At 45.7% G+C, this 18,006-nt stretch overlaps 1 protein-coding gene across 5 annotated transcripts in view; it reads right to left on the reverse strand.

Annotated features, from left to right (window-relative positions):
• Positions 1–16,882, reverse strand: part of Ppfibp2 (PPFIA binding protein 2) — a 139,705-nt gene extending 122,823 nt beyond the window's left edge. For 2 of the 5 annotated variants that reach the window (XM_040756744.1, XM_040756740.1), the window contains exon 1: positions 16,644–16,882. The gene's annotated coding sequence lies outside the window, so the exon portion shown is untranslated. The remainder of the gene's footprint in view (positions 1–16,643) is intronic. The other 3 variants (XM_040756749.1, XM_013117543.3, XM_013117545.3) reach the window with 3 other exon arrangements.
• Between the last annotated feature and the right edge of the window lie 1,124 nt (positions 16,883–18,006).

Below are 18,006 nucleotides of genomic sequence, written 5' to 3' on the forward strand. Positions count from 1 at the left end.
GCTGGGAAAGGAAGAGACATTTTCTTCAGTGGTGTAGCAAATAGTAGGGTATCCAGTTCTTGTAATTAACATGCTCCTGTAAGTAACCCCAATGAAATTCATGAGGTCACCAAAGAGGAAAAAGTTATCACAGAAGGGTATAGAAATGCTTTGTCTGGAAATGTTCTTTGAAACACATCTTTACAAATCAAGCTTTCTCACAACCTGTAACCAAGTTAATAATGTGCTTTGAGATCATTTATACCTATGTTCTCATTTGCTGACATACTAGGCACTCAGCTTGTCTAGAATTAACCTTTTAAGAAAAACAATGTAGTCAATGTTTCTTGGTTTTGGACTACCAATATAATTAGTTTTTACAAGCTAACTTAAGTGCATAGCTTTGATCAAATGCTATATCTTCCATTTCCCCTTCATGACCCATTCATGACCTTGACCCAGAATAGGGTATCTATGGTAACTAGGCCTTAAGAGCATTCACTAGAATCAGTGAGCCATTGAAAACGTGTGAACCTCACACACATACAGCATGTGGGCACAGACTGATAACATATGATTGTGACTGTGTGCCCTTATGAGTCAATAGAGTCAGAAAAGCAACTTCTTCCTTTATAAGAACCCTGTAAAATACTGACTAAAACAAAAGTACATCATTCCTTTTAGAGACCATAGTTGCTGTGCAGTTCAATGCAGAAGACAGTCTTTTGTTCAGGGGATCAGAACTCTACAGAACAAATTAGGCTCAGGCTCAATCTGGGGTAAAAGACACCAAGGTTAGTTCCTTTTCTTTCATGCACCCATGCCTGAGAGAGTTACTAGACAAGGAAAGGATGCCCGTGGGAGTAGAAGAGGGGATAATATGGGATGAGTACAGTCAAAATACGTTTAAATACATATATGAAAATGTCATAATGATATCTGTTATGTATAATTAATAGGTGCTAATAAAAAATAAACATCACAAGAAGACCAAATCCTCCCAGATTCAGCCTATAATACTACTCAGGCTCTTGCTTCTATTAGAGGAAAAAAAGGCTTCCCCACCACCAGCCTGGGATTCCTGGGAGTCATGAAGTCACTGCAAAAATCACTACTGCATACAGCCGCAGGGACAAGTGCAAGCCTAGGCTCTGGGCATTCAGACATGAGTCTTTAGACAAGGTCAGTCAAGCTTTTGCTACCAGCTTGGTGGCTAGGTCCATCTTCTTTGTCAGAATCATCAGTGAGTGCCTCTGTGTTCTGTGCCATGACACTGAGGTTTGTTTGCTGAGTGTTCTGAAAACACTCTATTATGAGCATAACTATATCTACAAATTTTGCATGTTGAAGTCCTAACCCCTATGTCACTGTATCTGCAATATGACTGCTTTTGGAAATAAGACTATTAGAGAGATAATTACATTACAGTGAGACCTAATCAAATATAACGGCTATTCTTAGAAGAGGCTAACCATTAGTTATAAAAGAGAGACCATGCAAGGGTGCCACTAGAAGACAGCTACCTATAATCCAAGCAGAGAGGGCCCACAAGAACCAACCTAGCCAACAACATGATCTCAGACTTTTAGCATCCATAACTGTGGGGAAAAAAAAGCTTATAATTTGAAGCCCCTGATTTCTGATACTTAGTTTTGGAAGCCTGGGAAAACTCAGGAACACTCTCCTTTGACCTTGAATACATAATCAGGAAAGCTCATGTGCAGAAGGCTATAGTCTCCCTGGAGCTGGTGATTTTATCATCCTGATTCAATGGTGCTTCCTGCTTAGTCTAAGGGAGAGTTCTGCTTTACACTCACATTAAATACCAAACTGCAGGCATTTCTTAACATCTATCCATATTCTATGTAAGTCAGTTCTTGGGTAAACTGCACTCAGGGACTAAGACCATGTAATCAGGACAGACCTCGGGTTACAACAAGAAGGAAGACATCAGACCTGAAGAAAGCAGTTTAATCAAGCTATATTCAAGAAACCAAGAGCCTTGGGCCCAGCCCTCTTTTCTTTAACCCAATGCAACAGCTCCTACATACCATTTGGGCAGGGAGGTTTGGAGCAGAGCCTGTCCCCTAACATTAGATGGACAGTCACGAGATACTTGTCACTTAGATCACTTCTCTGCCTGTGAGTTAGTTCTTAGGCAAGATGGTAATTTAGGGACTTTCCCAAGAATAGAGAGCCAGAAACCCCCAACTGGTTCATCTGCTGCTGCAGACTAAAGAAAGGCCTGTATTAATTAGGTTTCCATTGCTGTGATAAACACCATCAGCAAAAGCAAACGGCTTGATTCCATCATGGAGAGAAAGCAAGGCAGGAACCTGGAGGCAGCAATAGGGAAGCAGAGGGCATGGAGGAACGCTACTTACTGGCTTGCTCCTTATAGCTTGCTTAGATACCTTTCTTACATACTCCAGGCCCACCTGCCTAGGGATGGACCTCCTCCTATGTTAACTAACAATTAAGAAAATGACCAACAGATATGCCTGCCCACAGACCAATCTGATAGAGGCAAGGTTTCCTCTTCCCAGACAACTCTGATTGTGCAGAGTTGAAAAAACTAATCAGCACAAGCCTGCTGGAACAGGTCTCTGCATGGGATATGCAGAGTCCCCTCTCATGGACCCAGGCAGTCTCATTCTTCACAGGGAAATGAAAATGACTTGAAACCTATTATTCGCCTTAGCTCTTCTCTCACATAAAACAGTCTTTAGTTCCCCACAGAAAACAGCCCAACAGTTTCTCAAAGTCAAAGGAAGAAGTGGAAGGCATTGAGACCCCTGTGACTCAATTCAAAAGGACCACAACAAGGACAGGCATACAAAGTCCAGGTTCACATACACCACTCCAACCTACTCGGAGCCTTTGGAAGTTCCTTGTTGCCCAGTAAAGATGGGCTTTCCCTCCTCCAGAATAAGAGGAACAGGGTGCAGCGGACAGAATCCAACTCTTTCTTTGTTTGAGTTGCTGAAACAATGTCACTATTAACTGAACAGGTAACTTATAAACAACACAGACTTATTTCTCATAATCTGAAGGTGGAGAGTCCAAGACAAGGAAGATTATCATTTGTAAGGGACTAATCTCATTCACAAGGGCTCAACTCCCACATATAACCACCCCTCAGAGCCCCACTTCATACCATCAACTTGGGAGTTAGGATTTCAAAAAATATGGATGAGGAGAACAAAAAGAATCATATAGCAAAATCGGAAGGACAAGTAATTAAATGCTAGCTCTGTTCAGTTTTGTTCAGTTCTACCTTAGGTAATATATATCAACATCTCAGGTTATTGCATACTGGGGATATTATTATACATGATTCACACAAGGCTAGACAGTGGATATGAAAGACAACAGAATTAACCACTCAGTTTCAGTACCTGGTCCAATGGATCTCAGCACTCCACTCTGGTTGTGACTTCTCTCTCAAGTCAGTCCCCAAGTGGCCCCTGAGCATCATAAACTTGGCCTGCTTACTTTCCTGCAGGAGGGTTAGCTGCTAAGTCTCTGGTGAATGGCTGAGCAAAGAGCGCAGGACTGAAGAGTGGACATGTGATCTTTAAGAGTGGACACGGGACCTGTAAAAGACCTTCAGCTCAGGAAGGCCATGGCCTTGCTGATTTTCTGTTAGGTACTGCTAGAGAGACCCAGAAAGTTCAGAACACATGTACTGTGTTTGTGCTCTGGTACTCTCTGTGTCCTCTTATATTGGAGCTGGCCTGGAGGTATTTGGCCACTTCTCAAACATTTAAACCACAGAGAGTCTTGGCCAAATGCATCTTCTGGAATAGTGCATACAACTTTCTGGGGACTGACTTGAAAGAGAAGTCACAACCAGAGAAAAAGATCTGGGAGGTACTCATCATGGAAGCTAAAACTGAAGCTGGGCTCTGTAGATTTAGGTGGGTAAAGGGCCGTGTTCTGATCTCTTTCACAGCTAGTTTTGTCTTAAAACAGCAGGACCTCTATCTAGTGCACTGGTATCAAGAGTGCCCATATCAAGACCAGTGATGATTTTGAGGGAAGACATTCAAATAGAACCAGCATTCTACAGAAGCCCCCTAAACACTCTTACGGGATGCCATACTATGAGGGAAACATCAGTACCAAAGAAGGAATCAGCCCAGGAGTTAGGAAGACATGGCACCTAACACTAATGCAATGGCACACCTTTCTCACATACCTTAGACTCTTTTCATCAACACCATTTCTCATTCCATTGTCACTTTATCCAAAACTGTCTTTTATATGTAAGTAACCCTGACACTTGAGTGCTGGTTATCTCTCAACATTTTTTAGGTGGGACATGGAAGTAGAGATTCTCCCTCTTCAAGAAGTAGCCTGTTAACATGAGATCTAAAGACACTGTAGCATCTTGATCTGAACAGTCCCTGTATTACAACCTCTTAGGCTGATCTTCTCAGACTTCCTGGGCTGATGGGCAGCTTTCACAGGCTCAGGCAGAAGACAGAGCAAAGAATGGCCTCTAGGACTAGAACTGAGTCCTGAGCTGCAGGAGTCACACGGATAGAGGATCAGTATCTGGGTTTACCCACTCAGTGACAACAACCAGCTGGCTCTCCAACAAACAGAATCAGAAAGATCCCTGACCTGATCAGACAACTCCCATCAGCACCCACCTGTTCAGAGCCTGAACATGCTATGCATGGGAACAATGTTGTCCTTTCATGCAGGGATCCTAGTAGCCACTCCAAACCCCTGCTTGGGCAAGCTCAGGGTAAATGCTTACCACATTGGATCAGTCAGTCTTCTCCACCCCCACAACTTCACCTGGGTTACTGCCCAAGTTGTCCTGACTCTCGTCTCTCACTATGGTCTTCCAGCCCACTCCATAACACTACTCTTGCTAAAATATGCCAGGGTCCTGAAATGATGAAGTTGTCGCAAGTGATGTGACTAATGAAGTAGCTAAAGCTAAGAGGCCTTTTGTATGTGCTGAGACAATCAGGATCATTGTGCACTATTTTAATACATTTTCTTAAATGAGAGAAAATAGAGGAATTTAGCTAAGAATTCAGAAATTATCTATAGTAGTGAGGCATTACTAATAGTTTCTCTGATACCTTTAAAAAACAGCAATGTACGGATGGAGAGATAGCTCAGCGGTTAAGAATACCTTTCCTTCTTGCATGGGTCCTGGGTTTGGTTCCTGGCACCTGCATGTGGCTCAGCCCCCCTGTAACTCCAGTTCCAGGGCTCTGAAGTCCTCTTCTGGGCTTGATGGGTGTCAGGCACACATGTGTTGCACATACACATACGCAGGCACATACACATACAAATACACACACACACACAAGAATTCTTAAAAAGAAAAGATCATCAATGTGTTACTGTCTTTGAGCTCTGCTAACTGGAACTAGAATACGCTTCATGACAATCTAGTCACATCTACCACATTCCTCTGAAGATAACATGGCCAGGCACATGCTGATTTGACCATCTTCCTGCCTTGTCATCATTAAGGAAAATAAAGTCTTCAGTGCAATCGACTGTTTACTCTGGACTCTAAACATGGCAGCAAGGGTGGAAACAACGTGAGTTTAGGGTCAGGATGACTGAGTATAACTGTGATGCTAGTCACCTGTTAGAAAACCTTGGGAAAGGCATGTGTCCTGTCAGAGTCGGTTTCCTGGAGAATTCAAGTTTGAGAGGCAGCCAGTGAAGTTTAAGTAAGCACAAACCCTTTACTCAATGACTAGGCCATGGTGAGTGCTTACTAAATGAGAACGGTCCATCTCTGGGGCTCTATCAGCCTTGTTGACTCCTTCCTCAACCTAACCACTTGCTGTTTTCTACACACTGAAGTCCCAGCTCCTAAATTCCACTGAGGCTGGGGAAATGACCTACTCAGCTAGAGTTCTCACTATGCCTACAGAGAATGGTCTGAAAATTATCTAGTGACTGAAATACTGTGGCTAGAGGACTTAGGAATTATAGTCTACCTCTGTTCCTTAAAGGGTGGGAGTTTCCCCAGATCTGGTGGATTAGCTCCTACTCTAAGCCAAGTTCCCTCCCTGCCTTCCAGTCAAGGCTACCATGCCTTTTGGGCATCCACATTGCTTAACTACAGCATCCCCCATCTTGTCATCCACCACACCACACCCAAAACCTCAGCCTAGTTATATGAGGGCCTGGTGACCACAGCCCTTCACTGCCAGCTGGAACCTCACTGTGGCCCGTGCTGCATTAAGTCAGACTTCTCAGTGCTGTTACTAGGGCCCTTCTATACCAACCATTACCTAGGAATCCAAGGCCTCAGGTCACATTGACCCTTTTCCCTTCTACACCTGTTATATTCTCTTGGATTCTGGGAGGCTAATGGCTCAGACCACAAGCCATGGTTTTCCGCATCCTAGGATGTCATGTTTTTACAATTTTCACAGAGGGCCTCCATGTCTGAAAGAGTATGCAAAACCTAACTGTGGTGAGGCCAAGGGCAGTATAAGCAGAGAATATACATGGTACTTATGTCTTGGGGATCCTGGCCAGAGAGTGGCAGCCTACAAGGAATTTCCTCAAAGCCTTTCCATTTCCTGATCTATCAGCCTGTGACTTGAGATAGAGAAGCATGCCGACCACCCTTCGCTAGCCTCCTGCCCTTGCTGGGCCCTACATTCCTTGCCAGTTGTCTTTGCTCAGAAGCCATCTGATATTCCCAACCCTAGACAAGATAGGCCCAGCTTCTCAGTTTAGAATTGAAATCCATCCCCCACCTCCCATCCCACTCCACAGAACCAGACTCTCGTTTTATGAGACAGAGTCTCCCTCTGTAGCCCAGGCTGGCCTAGCACTCACTCTGTAGCCCAAGTTAGCTCAAAACTCATAGTGATCCTCCTGCCTCAGCTTCCTGAGTGCTGGGATTACAGGCACAAACCACCATGCCCAGCTTCTTTGTTCCACTTTTGGCAATGGAAGGTTTCCTCCTTATTTCTTGAACCCAGTTTTCTCAGTTATGCCTCTTGTTCTCTTAATTCATGGCATTTGATTGACCAAGGATCCCTGTATTCTCTCCTCCTTCACACCAAACCCTCCAGCTGCCCAGTAGATACAAATCTAGTTTTATTCAAGATCCAACATGTCAATCCAATCTTGAGACCATTTCAGTCAATACCACAATGCCCTCGGCAGACCCTGCCTCTCCTCTTACTTCACCTACTGCAGCCCAAAGGAAACCTCTCAGACAATGTCCTTGCAGAGAGATTCTAATGCATGCTCTAAGACAGTTCTGGGCCTAGAGATAAGCCTGACTTACCTGGAATTTTGTTATTTGTAGTATTGTCTAATGTAACCCAGGTTGGCCTGGATCTAGTTAAGGTGAGGATAAGTATGAAGTTCTTACCCTCCTGCCTCCACCTCTGGAGTGGTTAGAATTACAGATTTGTGTACCTCTACTACCCCATCTTAGGTAAGGTTGGGGATTGAACCCAGGAACTCTAGTATGCCATGCCAGCACTATACCCACTGAACTGTATCACCAGCACTTAAACTGGAATTTCTTACATTATTTTGAACTATCCCTGCCTCCTCCTTAATTTCCTTTACCCTGGCTACCCAGAGCCCACAAAACCTACCCTGACGGAAGCACAGAAGCCTGCAGCTGCCTCATTCACTGTGCCTCATCCTTACACCTTCCTGTCTCTTCTCAGGTCTTGCATGACAAGAGCACTAATTTTGCATCATTGGGGGAGGGGGGAGGTGTCTCTTGTCTGATTTGTATCAATGTGATAAATCTGGGTAAATTCAAGGAAAGGTCCCCTCTATTTCTATTAATGAAGCCAAGCTAAGCAGATCTACACGTGCTTTTCCAACGGGATAGTGAAGAAAAACACAAATTGATACCAGGAGCTTAAGGGCAGGACTTTGCCCTGGCCCAGCCACATCTTACGGAGCTGAGCTGTGTGCATCCCTTCTTCGGTATGCTGAGGACCAGTCACCTGAAGCTGACCTGCTACAGACTCCACTGTGCACTTGCCTCCAGGACTTTCTGCTCCCCATACCATGGCTGTCCTTTCTATGTCACATCTGCTCCTTTCCTCTTGAAAGTTGAGGATAAGAAGGGAGACTTCAAGGTTACTTCATGATGTGAACCACTCCTTCTGACAAAATGCTTTTCTCAGGCTTCTTGAGAAAGGAAAAATAATGATAATACCATTTACTGACTGCCCACACCAGACCAAGGACTCTAGCCAGCAATGACCACTCCATCTCATTTAATCTTCACAACAACCAGTTGAAGTGGGCCTCTATTATTGTTAAGCCAATACAAAAATGAGAGACTTAAAAAGGCAAAGGTAAGCAGATTTGCTCAAAGTTGCAACCTTGAACCTGTGTAGCACAGGGACTTGAATGGAGAACCCTTTGAGTCAAAGTCGCATCCTAGAACTGCCAAGGCTCTTAAGAATCAGGCAGGCCAAGCCTTCATGATGGAGAAAACCAGCTGCCTGCTATAATGAAATGAGGGGGTGGGGAGAGCAGGAGGAGTCTCTTTCTTTCTTTGCAGAAGCAGGACAATAATCTGCGCCCCAGGCATTGTCTGCACCAGTGAGCTGGCACAATGAAAACCTAGACAGACACATGGAGATGTTGTTGCTGTTACCAGGTAAGCAGTATTACATTGAAGAACCAGATGTCTTGGCGGGGTGCAGGAAGAGCTTATGTAATAAAACCTTTCCATGACATCCAGTCAAGGTCAGGTGTCAAGAGACATGAACTATTCCTTTGCTCTGGTAAAATATGAATGAGCAAAACTTGCCATTACCTCCTTTTAAATCACAATTTAACTTCTCTCCTCTAGGCATGCCAATCCACTATGCCCTATCTCCCTTCCCCCTTGCTGCAGGGTAGGGATAAATTAGATGCCACACACCCCAGCATGCCTGAGGCAGTTCCACCATGCTGGCCATGGTGGTGCATTTGTAATCCCAAAGCTAGGAAGCAGAGACAAGAGGATCCCTGGGGCTTGCTAACTAGCCAGACAGGCCTAAGCAGTGCAAGAGACCCAGGGAGACAGCTTGTCTCAAAACCACAAAGTGCTAGTATTAAAGGTGTGTGCCACTATGCCTGGCAAGAAAAACAAAATGGATAGCTTCTAAGGAAGGAAACCCAAGGCTGACCTCTGGCCCCTACGTCTACCTGCACACATAGGGCCCCCTCATGAACACACAGAGAGACAAATCACTCATATTGCAATCTATATAATATATAAAATTAAATCTAGTACTCGGGTACCTTAAAAAATCTGTTTCCCAGAGATGGGAGCACTAGGTGATAGTATGCACAAAATTCTGAGTTGGAACCCCAATATGAGGTTGTTTCCCATAAACTAAATAACACTACCTCTGCTTCATGAGATAAGTCCTTTGTCAAGCATATCAAAGGGGAAATTCCATTCTAGCTCTTCTGGAGGAATCTTTTTGTGATGCATGGCTATACCTCTGTTGCCTCCAGGAAGCAGTCCAGTACTGACAGAGAGATTCATGAAAAAGCCTCTTTGAATAAAGGGAAATTTCGTCTTGTGTTAGAGAATGAAGCTGCTGAGAGGAGTCATTCTATATACAGACAAGAAACGAGGTCTTCTTAGTTTGAGGTGTGGCTCTTTCCTGTTTCTAGGCTCCTATAAAACTCTCCCTCCCTCCCTCCCTCCCTCCCTCCCTCCCTCCCTCCCTCCCTCTCTCTCTCTCTCTCTCTCTCTCTTTCAACTAAGGAGTTGCTTTTACCAGGCACATCCACATCTTTCTACCAAAAGCAGGCTGGAGACATTTATTAATTAAGAAAGCCTCTTGGGACTAGGTAACAAGGAGGACTCAAGGGGGATGCCCAGGGAAGAGCAAATAGAAGAGGGCAGGTGGGGATGGGAACAGGAGTGATCAGGTTGGGTGGGGGATGCTGGAGGGGGAGAGTGCTGAAAGAGACTGGAAAGGGTGGGCATTTGGAGGTCAGGTAGAAACCTGGTTCAAGGGAATCTCCCAGGATAACCCCAGTTAAGACTCCTAGCAATATCAGATATGTAGCCTGAACTGACCATCTCCTGTAATCAGGCAAGACATCCAGTGGAGGGATTAGGGACATCAACCCAGTCACATAACCTTCCACCTACAGTCTGTCCTGCCTATGGGTGGACTAGAGATTGAGGGAGTGGTCAACCAATGACTGGTCTAGCCCAAGACCCACACCACAAGAGTAAGTTCCCCACTGACACTGCCTGGAGTGCCAAGATCCACAGGGTGGACAGCCCAAACTTACAACAGAACCAAACATGACTGACTGGAGAAAAAAAATGTCAATGTAATGATGCCTAACGATATTCTGCTTATACTCATAGATTGGTGCCTAGTCCAATTGTCATCAGAGAGACTTCATCCAGCAACTGAGGGAAACAGACCCTTAGCAGACATTAGGCTGAGACTGGGAATCCTGCTGAAGAGAGAGAGACAGATTGTAGGGACATCACAAGAAAACCCACAGAATCAACTAACCTGAGCTCATAGGAACTCACAGAGTCTGAACTGACAACCAGGGAGATTGCACAGAACTGATATAAGCCTTTCATATATGGAACAACTATGCAGCTTGGTCTTCTTGTAGGACTCCTACCTGGGAGCACGGGCTGTCTCTGACTCTTTTAATGGTTTTTGGGACCCTCTTCCTCATACTGGGTCACCTTGCCCAGCCTTAATACAAGGGGAGGAGCTTAGTCTTACTGCAACTTGGTATGTCAAGTTTTGTTGGTATCCATGGGAGGCCTAGCCTTTCCTGAACAGAAATGGAAAAGTGGATGGGAGGGGGCTGATGGGAGCGGGGAAGAACTGGGAGGAAAGGAGGGAGGGAAACTGGTTGTGATGTATAGTTAATTAACTAATTAATTAACTAAAATGTCAGAATCATGATTTAAAAAAAAAAAAGCCTCTTGGAGGCAGGAAAGATGACTCATCAGTCAAGAGCACTACACACTGCTCTTGCAGTGGACCTGAGTTGGATTTTCAGAACTCAGGCCAATGCACTCAGAACTGTCACTTACTCTAGCTCCAGGGGAACCTGCCACCCTTGACCTCTAAGGGTACTTACACTCACATGCAGGAGTGACATAATTAAAAAACAAAACAAAATATTGAAGGAGGAGGAGAAAGTGATGATGTCTTGGGACACCTTGTGCAGCCACAGGAGCAGCCCTGCAGCTCAGAGAGGTCACTGCCCAGCCTGAGATGCTCAGTTGCATTTGACTGGCATAACTGCATTGTGAAATTACATCTCCACCCTAGAGAGCTAGGGAGGTTTTTTGACTGGTCTTGCTGAACACCCCCAGGCAGTCAACAGGGCTCTCAACATCCCCATGAAGGCAAAGAAGTCCCAGGATTTAGATAACTGCCCTCTCTTTAGAATCTTTATCTCTGGGAGGAGACAGCTACACTCAAAGAGAAGCCCTGTGGAGATTCCACAACAGGGGAGTGGCCAAGCATTCCTAAGTCACCAGAACTAACTAATCTTTGTTAATGCGTCTCCTCCCACTTATGTCTGTGTAAGTCATTCCTAAGCCTTAGGCAACTCAAGTCTGCAGTCCACGACTATCCCTGCTACATTACCATGGGTGAGCAGGCTCAAGCACTTACTTAAGTCTCATTAGGATGACTGGACAAGGACACTAACTCAACTTCAGAACAAGATGAGGTAGAAACAGGCAAGAAAAAGCCAGGATGGCTAGACAAGTTGATGAACTTCAAAGTAAATTCCCAGCACAACTGAATTACTGTTTGGGTTTGCCAGCAATCACATGCCAAGTAATAATCCCAATTGTGTCACCTACAATAACCTACCTACCTCTGCCTTAGCAGATGGAAGTGATCTCTGCCAGCATCTGGGAAGCTTGGCTGGTCAGAAGTGTAGAAAGGATGGGTGAGGAGGAGGAACTTCTGGTACGAGAGCCACTGAGTCTCTTCCATCTATCACTCAATCATCAGAATCCCTGCCCTTCTGGAGACAGGATGTCCTTATGACCGTTTTCTCTCCCTAAGTAGCTATCAATCCCAGCACCTTCCCCTCCCTTCTCTCATCTATTGATCACTACAGTAGGAACATCATATGGAATAGTGAATGTGCCCCCAAAGTTTGTCTGGGAGAGAAGAGAATGTTACATCCTTAGAAGATACATTTCCAGTGAATGGGTAAGTTGACTAATAGTTACACTTCCAGGAAAACCTTTTGGGGGGTTTTACCATGCTGCTAAGGACCTGAGATTCTAAGTGTGTGTGTGTGTGTGTGTGTGTGTGTGTGTGTGTGTGTGTTATCATGCAGGTCAAATTCTGAGTTCTTTAGCTCCAATCTTCAGGGCCTTCCGACATCTTTTCCCTTCCCGAACTCCAGCTTTTCCTCTTCAAAGGTCCCCATGATGTAGAGCCATTTCCCCTGAATTGAAACACGTCCTACTCGAGGGAGCAGGGAGATTCACGCAAACCAGGGAGCTGGTGAAACTTACCTAGGGGTACTTGGGAGTCTCAGTAGGGAAAGTTACAGGACACATAACCCCACCCCCACCTCCACCCCCAGCCCCGAAGTTACGAAAGCGGTAAATAATTGCTGAAGAAAAGAGACTATCTAGTTGTGCTGCCTGCAAGTTGAGCAATGAGCTCCAGGGGTGCAGTCTTCCTGAGTTCTCACCCACACACTAAGGGATGTAGCTGCCCTAAAGTCGCCCACACTCCTGTCAGTAACCCCTCATAAAATCCATTGGTTCACCAAGCTAGGCTGGGTGGAATCATTTCTTTAGTGTGTCATCAGTGTCTTATCTGGGTTGAATAGGCATCTGCTCATGTCTCCCCAGGAAAGTCATACAGCACCCCACCACACCCAATAATTCTAGCCATTGAGCCATTCTTCCTTGAGCCTGCCCTTCCTATCCTTTAACTTCTGTCCCCTTTCCTTCCCTTCTCTCTCATAAAACAAACCTGTTCCTTTCCCCCTTTACAGACACAAAGCCTGACAGCCAATGTGGGACTCGCACACTTGGGAAACTCTTGCTGATATCTTTAAGTATTGAGTCTCATGCAAAAGTTAGTGTAGCTATAGGTGCTCAGAGTATGGACAGATGTGTAGGAACACAGCAGAGAGCAGTTTCTATTGTCGTGTATGATATTCATGGGTTCTCACCAACGTTACAGAGCAGAGACAACAGGTACCTCCAGGAAGAGGAAACTGTCACATCTTGCATAGGGTTACAAATCTACAGGCCTTGGTCAGTGTTTGAACATGGCATCTATTTTGTTTGCATTCACTTTTCTCTTATTTCGCATTGAGGGATGCCACCAGCGGATTTTAAGGAGAAAAGGATCATGAACAGATTTGTATTTCAGACTCATGGCCAAGCAAAAAAGCAATGTTCAATGTTATAATCTAAGAAGCATAATTCCTCAGACAGAGAGGCACAAAAGGATAGGGACAGTCTAGCTCCTCAGTTTGGGGAAACAGTGGAGATGGAGTCAGAAAACAAATTAGCCTAAAAGTCACAAGGATATTATAGCTTATCTTATCAGAAAGGCAGTCTTATCCTACACATGTCTACAGATGTGTTACAGACATGTGCAGATGAGTACCAGATTGCTGTATAACTTAGGAGTTAATAAAAGGCACACATAAATGTGCACAGGGACACAGAGAGGAAATGAAAGCAAAAGAATTACCAAGGAGCACCAAACCAAAGACATTAAGGCCCAGAGAAATTTTCAGTTTGTTGCAGACAAAGCTCAGTCAGAATGTCACTGGAAGTCTGAGGCCTTCTGGAGATGCCAGCAGGAAGCACACCAGGTTCCTTTAAGGTACCCATCTCCTCTAAGGCTTTTTATCACAAGTATCAGAGATAATAACAGCCCCTGGGGAGTGCAACTAACAGACTGCCCCAAAGACTGCCCTTTAAGATTGTATAGAGGGACAGAGCTTACCTCCCCTAGATCCCAAAAATAAACACATACAGGTGCCTTCAAGCACCAACAAAACAAGATACTAGGATTGCAAAGGGCAAAGGAAGTAGAACTCTCCCAGGAAGGAGGAAGCAAGAAAAACAGTGACTCAGGAAAACCCAACCCCAGAGTTTTCGTTTTAGTTTTGGTGTACTTGTGCATATCTTACATGGAGGCATAGTCTGTGGGGCTTAATAAATGTTTAAAACTGTCACCTACTGTGTTTGCATTCATTCTTCCTCCTCCTATTTTTTTTACTTGGAGCTCCACGAGGGGATTTGAAATAGGAACGAATCAGTTGCTTACCATTACGTCTAATTGCATCCAAAATTGAAACAGAATTCTCCAAGAACTGTTCTTTCTCCTAGTGTCTTATTCTGCCAAATCAATATGATTGGGGCATAATGGGCTGACACCTCCTATTCCTTGGCCACGGCCCTAAAGACTCAGTATTTCTAGGGTCTGTCTGCTCACACTCCACTCTCATCGTATTTGTCTGAATTGTTCTGCTAGTCTCCTAACTGGTCTCCCAGCTGTGGTACTCCAAGCACTGCCAAGTCCTGTAGCCTATCCCACTGGGCTGTTACCTCGAGAACTTGGTAAAAATGCCTTGGATCCGCTTAACCTGAAAAATTTGGAAAAACTCCCCCAGGCAATTCCAAGGCCTTCAAGGCACACGGTTTATAGATCAATACTTTGAATTCTTGATACAGACAGAAAAGAGATAGGTTAAAAATAACAGACTGGCCGGGCGGTGGTGGTGCACACCTTTAATCCCAGCACTCGGGAGGCAGAAGCAGGTGGATCTCTGTGAGTTTGAGACCAGCCTGGTCTACAGAGCAAGTCCAGGACAGCCTCCAAAGCTACAGAGAAACCCTGTCTCAGGGGGAAAACAAAGCAGAATGTCAGACTCTACCCCTGACCCACATTTGAAGAGCATCAGGTGATTCTCAAGCTTGTGTTTGAAGAGTGATGCTCTAAAGTATCATCTGACCAGTCACTCACTCCACAAATGTTTACTGGGTTTCAGTCAATCTGGGGGTTGGCAAGGTCAAGGTTCAAGGTCTCTAACCCTGATAAGCTCAGCTGACCACAAGCCAGTCTCTGCTTAACATCCCAAGCACTGAGGCCCAAGGCCTTGCTCGTACCTGCCTCAGGCAACAGCTGGGACCTTCGGTTTTGTTTGTTTGTTGTTTTGTTTAGTCTATCACTCAAGTCAGGAATCAAGGAGGAACAGTAACCACTTCTAGGAGACAGACTGAGTTAGCCTTATAAGCCTCTCTCTGTGGCACAAGTCATCCCTAATGTCTTCCAGTGGGGTACCTCACATGAATTGATCTTCTTAAAACTATCCCAGGTTTTCCTTATTCTGATGGGAAAAAAAAAACCTAGAATTTCTCCAAGTTTGTTCCCGCCTTCTCCTGCCACTCTTAGAAGTATTGCTTAAATTAACCACTCTTAAAGTCATAGTACATCTGCCTCAGTTGCCACAACACACAGTAGCATTGAGCGTGTCTCAACCAGAAGCAATAAACTAAAATTGGCACATCATCAAATCTCAACGTAATACCACTAATATATTATGTGAGGGCTGGGAGGTAATACTCAGTGGTAGAGCATTTGCCTAGCTGGTATTCACAAGGTCTTAAATTAGTTCACCAGTCCCTACCACCACCAACACTAAATAAAATCCCAAATTAAGATAATAGCAAAAGACTTAATAATAGTCCACTTTAAAGTCATTTAAATATGAATGTAAATAGAGTATGAACAGGCTGGTTCTCCCAGGATGAAGAAAGAAATAAATTTCTAATTATATATCATTTTGATATAACAATAGTAATCCAAGACTGTAAGTTAATTAGATCTGTGGAGAGTTCCTTCCAGTAGTTGAGCACTTAACTTCACAAAATACATGGGAACCTTAGAAACATTAAAATCTGTAGTATAATCAATTCAGAGCCAAGAGAGATGAAGACTGATAGGAATAAGACCAAAATATGGCAGAGGAAGGCTGATCCATATCAATTATCTCAATGCTCTAAAAGGAAGAGTTGAATGTCTCATAGAATCCTACCTGAATCTTGGAAATGCTTGTTTTTAAACATATAACCTTATTTTCATCGCAGGGAAAACTACGGGTCTGGAGTCGGGATGGAAGGAGGGAGGAGGACCTACTTTTTAAAATAGAAGCATCCTGACATCCCAACCCCGTTCTACAGCGACTCGGTGCCTTGAGTCTTTGGGAAGCTTGTTGCACTCCGCAATTGATATACAAAACTGCTCCTGGCCAAGGTGCTGAGGACCAATGCTCAGAACAGGGATTAACCTGGGTGAACCGTCCTCAACTTCCTCACCACCACCAACTGAAGCCACTGCCGTTCTCAGGGGGCACCACGCTGGGACATAATCGCTCGGAACACCCCAGTATCCCGGGACCACCCTTGCACCTATGGAAAAGCACGAGGCTGGTGGCACATTCGGGTTGGGTGGGGAACGCAAGCAAATCCACAGGAGTTACAACCTTTAGTCTCCCAGTCAAATAAATGTGTCCCCAAGTCTTGAAAATGTTCAGAGGTCTAAAGGCCCACGAACCCCCAAATCACCCATGTGTCTCTTGGATCTGGGGCGCTCAGTTGCCGGGATAGCGGTGAACCTGCTCCAGGAGAGCACACTGACCTGGATGCCTGAGCGCAGCGTCTCTCCCGGAGGCTCAGGTGTGCGGGTCGCTCCCGTGTCCCTCTCACCTTCCAACGTAAAAGCCGGGAATCCAGCGACAGGCCACTGGCCCAAGGACCAACTGCCAACCAACCAGCCGACCCGCCAGCACCGACTAGGTCCGGCGCCCACGTGACAGAGGCGGGGGCCCCCGAGAGACTGGTCCCGGAGTGTGGCTCTCTGACTGCTTTGGCCTTCCCCTAGGACCGCCCCTCTGTCACCCCTCCTCTCTCCCTCTGTGGCCCGCTGGGACCCAAGAGCTACAATTCCAGTTCCACTTGCCTGGTCAGCCCCGCCCCCAGGCAGCGCTCCGCGTGCGGGTCTCAAGCTCCACCCCTCCCATGAGACCACGCCCATCCCTGAGTCCCACCCACTGGTTGCACCTCGGACTCTCGCACCCTTCCGGCCGGTAGGGCGGCCCCTAGCCACTTCCCTGCGGGACGCGGAAAGTGACAGCGTGGAAGCAGGACACTTGAATTGCAGAGAGGAGCACCGAAACACACACACACACACACACACGCACACACACACTGGGCCGTTGCGACTCCATTGAGATTTGTTTTTTGGCGGGCACCGCGTCACCCTTAGGTCTGACTGCGCTCAAACCCCTGCGACCTCTCGTGACCTCTAGTGGCTGACAACCTAGGAAAAGATCTGGTGTCCTGTCTTGTGAATAACACTTCCGGTGTCCAACAAGGTTAGGTACTAGCAAGCCAAAGAAAACTGTGGTGGTATCTGCCCATAGGGTCTGAATTTCCAAATCCCAAAGGACTGTGCCCTGGAGACAGAGTCCCAGCACCTACCTCCAGTGTGCAGGCCTGTGGTTGTATCACAGGTGCTTGCCCTACTGGGGCCTCCAGGAACAGGCTGCTCATTTTAGCTACTTAAAATCCCCAGGACCTCAGATGGCAGCCACACCAGGGACTCTGGCAGGAGTTCCTACTAAACTGGACTCCAGTGGCTTACACAGGAGTGCTGACAGATTCTACAGGACACAGCTTTTCTTTTCTTTTCTTCTTAACCCTGGTAGTCTAAAATTGCTGATGTGGCCCGAGGATTCACATGTGAACAGAACGTAAGCACTCTGGCAAACAGGTGTGTGAGCACTGCAGGGACCTGGCCAGAGCAAAGGCAAAGCCAGCAGAGAAAAGCTGGGGCCCATGAGACTTGTGTCACAACAGGACACCCTTTGGCTCTTTCACTTCCTTAAAATAGCTGAGAAGTCTAAGTCTTTGCAGGCAGAGCCTGCACAGTTCACATGAGTTCCCCTGTGTTAACTGGGTAGTTCTAAATCCCACTTGTAGCCTAAGGGTCCCTGTTTCTT

The sequence above is a fragment of the Mesocricetus auratus genome, unplaced genomic scaffold, assembly GCF_017639785.1.
Source record: "Mesocricetus auratus isolate SY011 unplaced genomic scaffold, BCM_Maur_2.0 Super-Scaffold_4256, whole genome shotgun sequence".
Taxonomy (NCBI): Eukaryota; Metazoa; Chordata; class Mammalia; order Rodentia; family Cricetidae; genus Mesocricetus; species Mesocricetus auratus.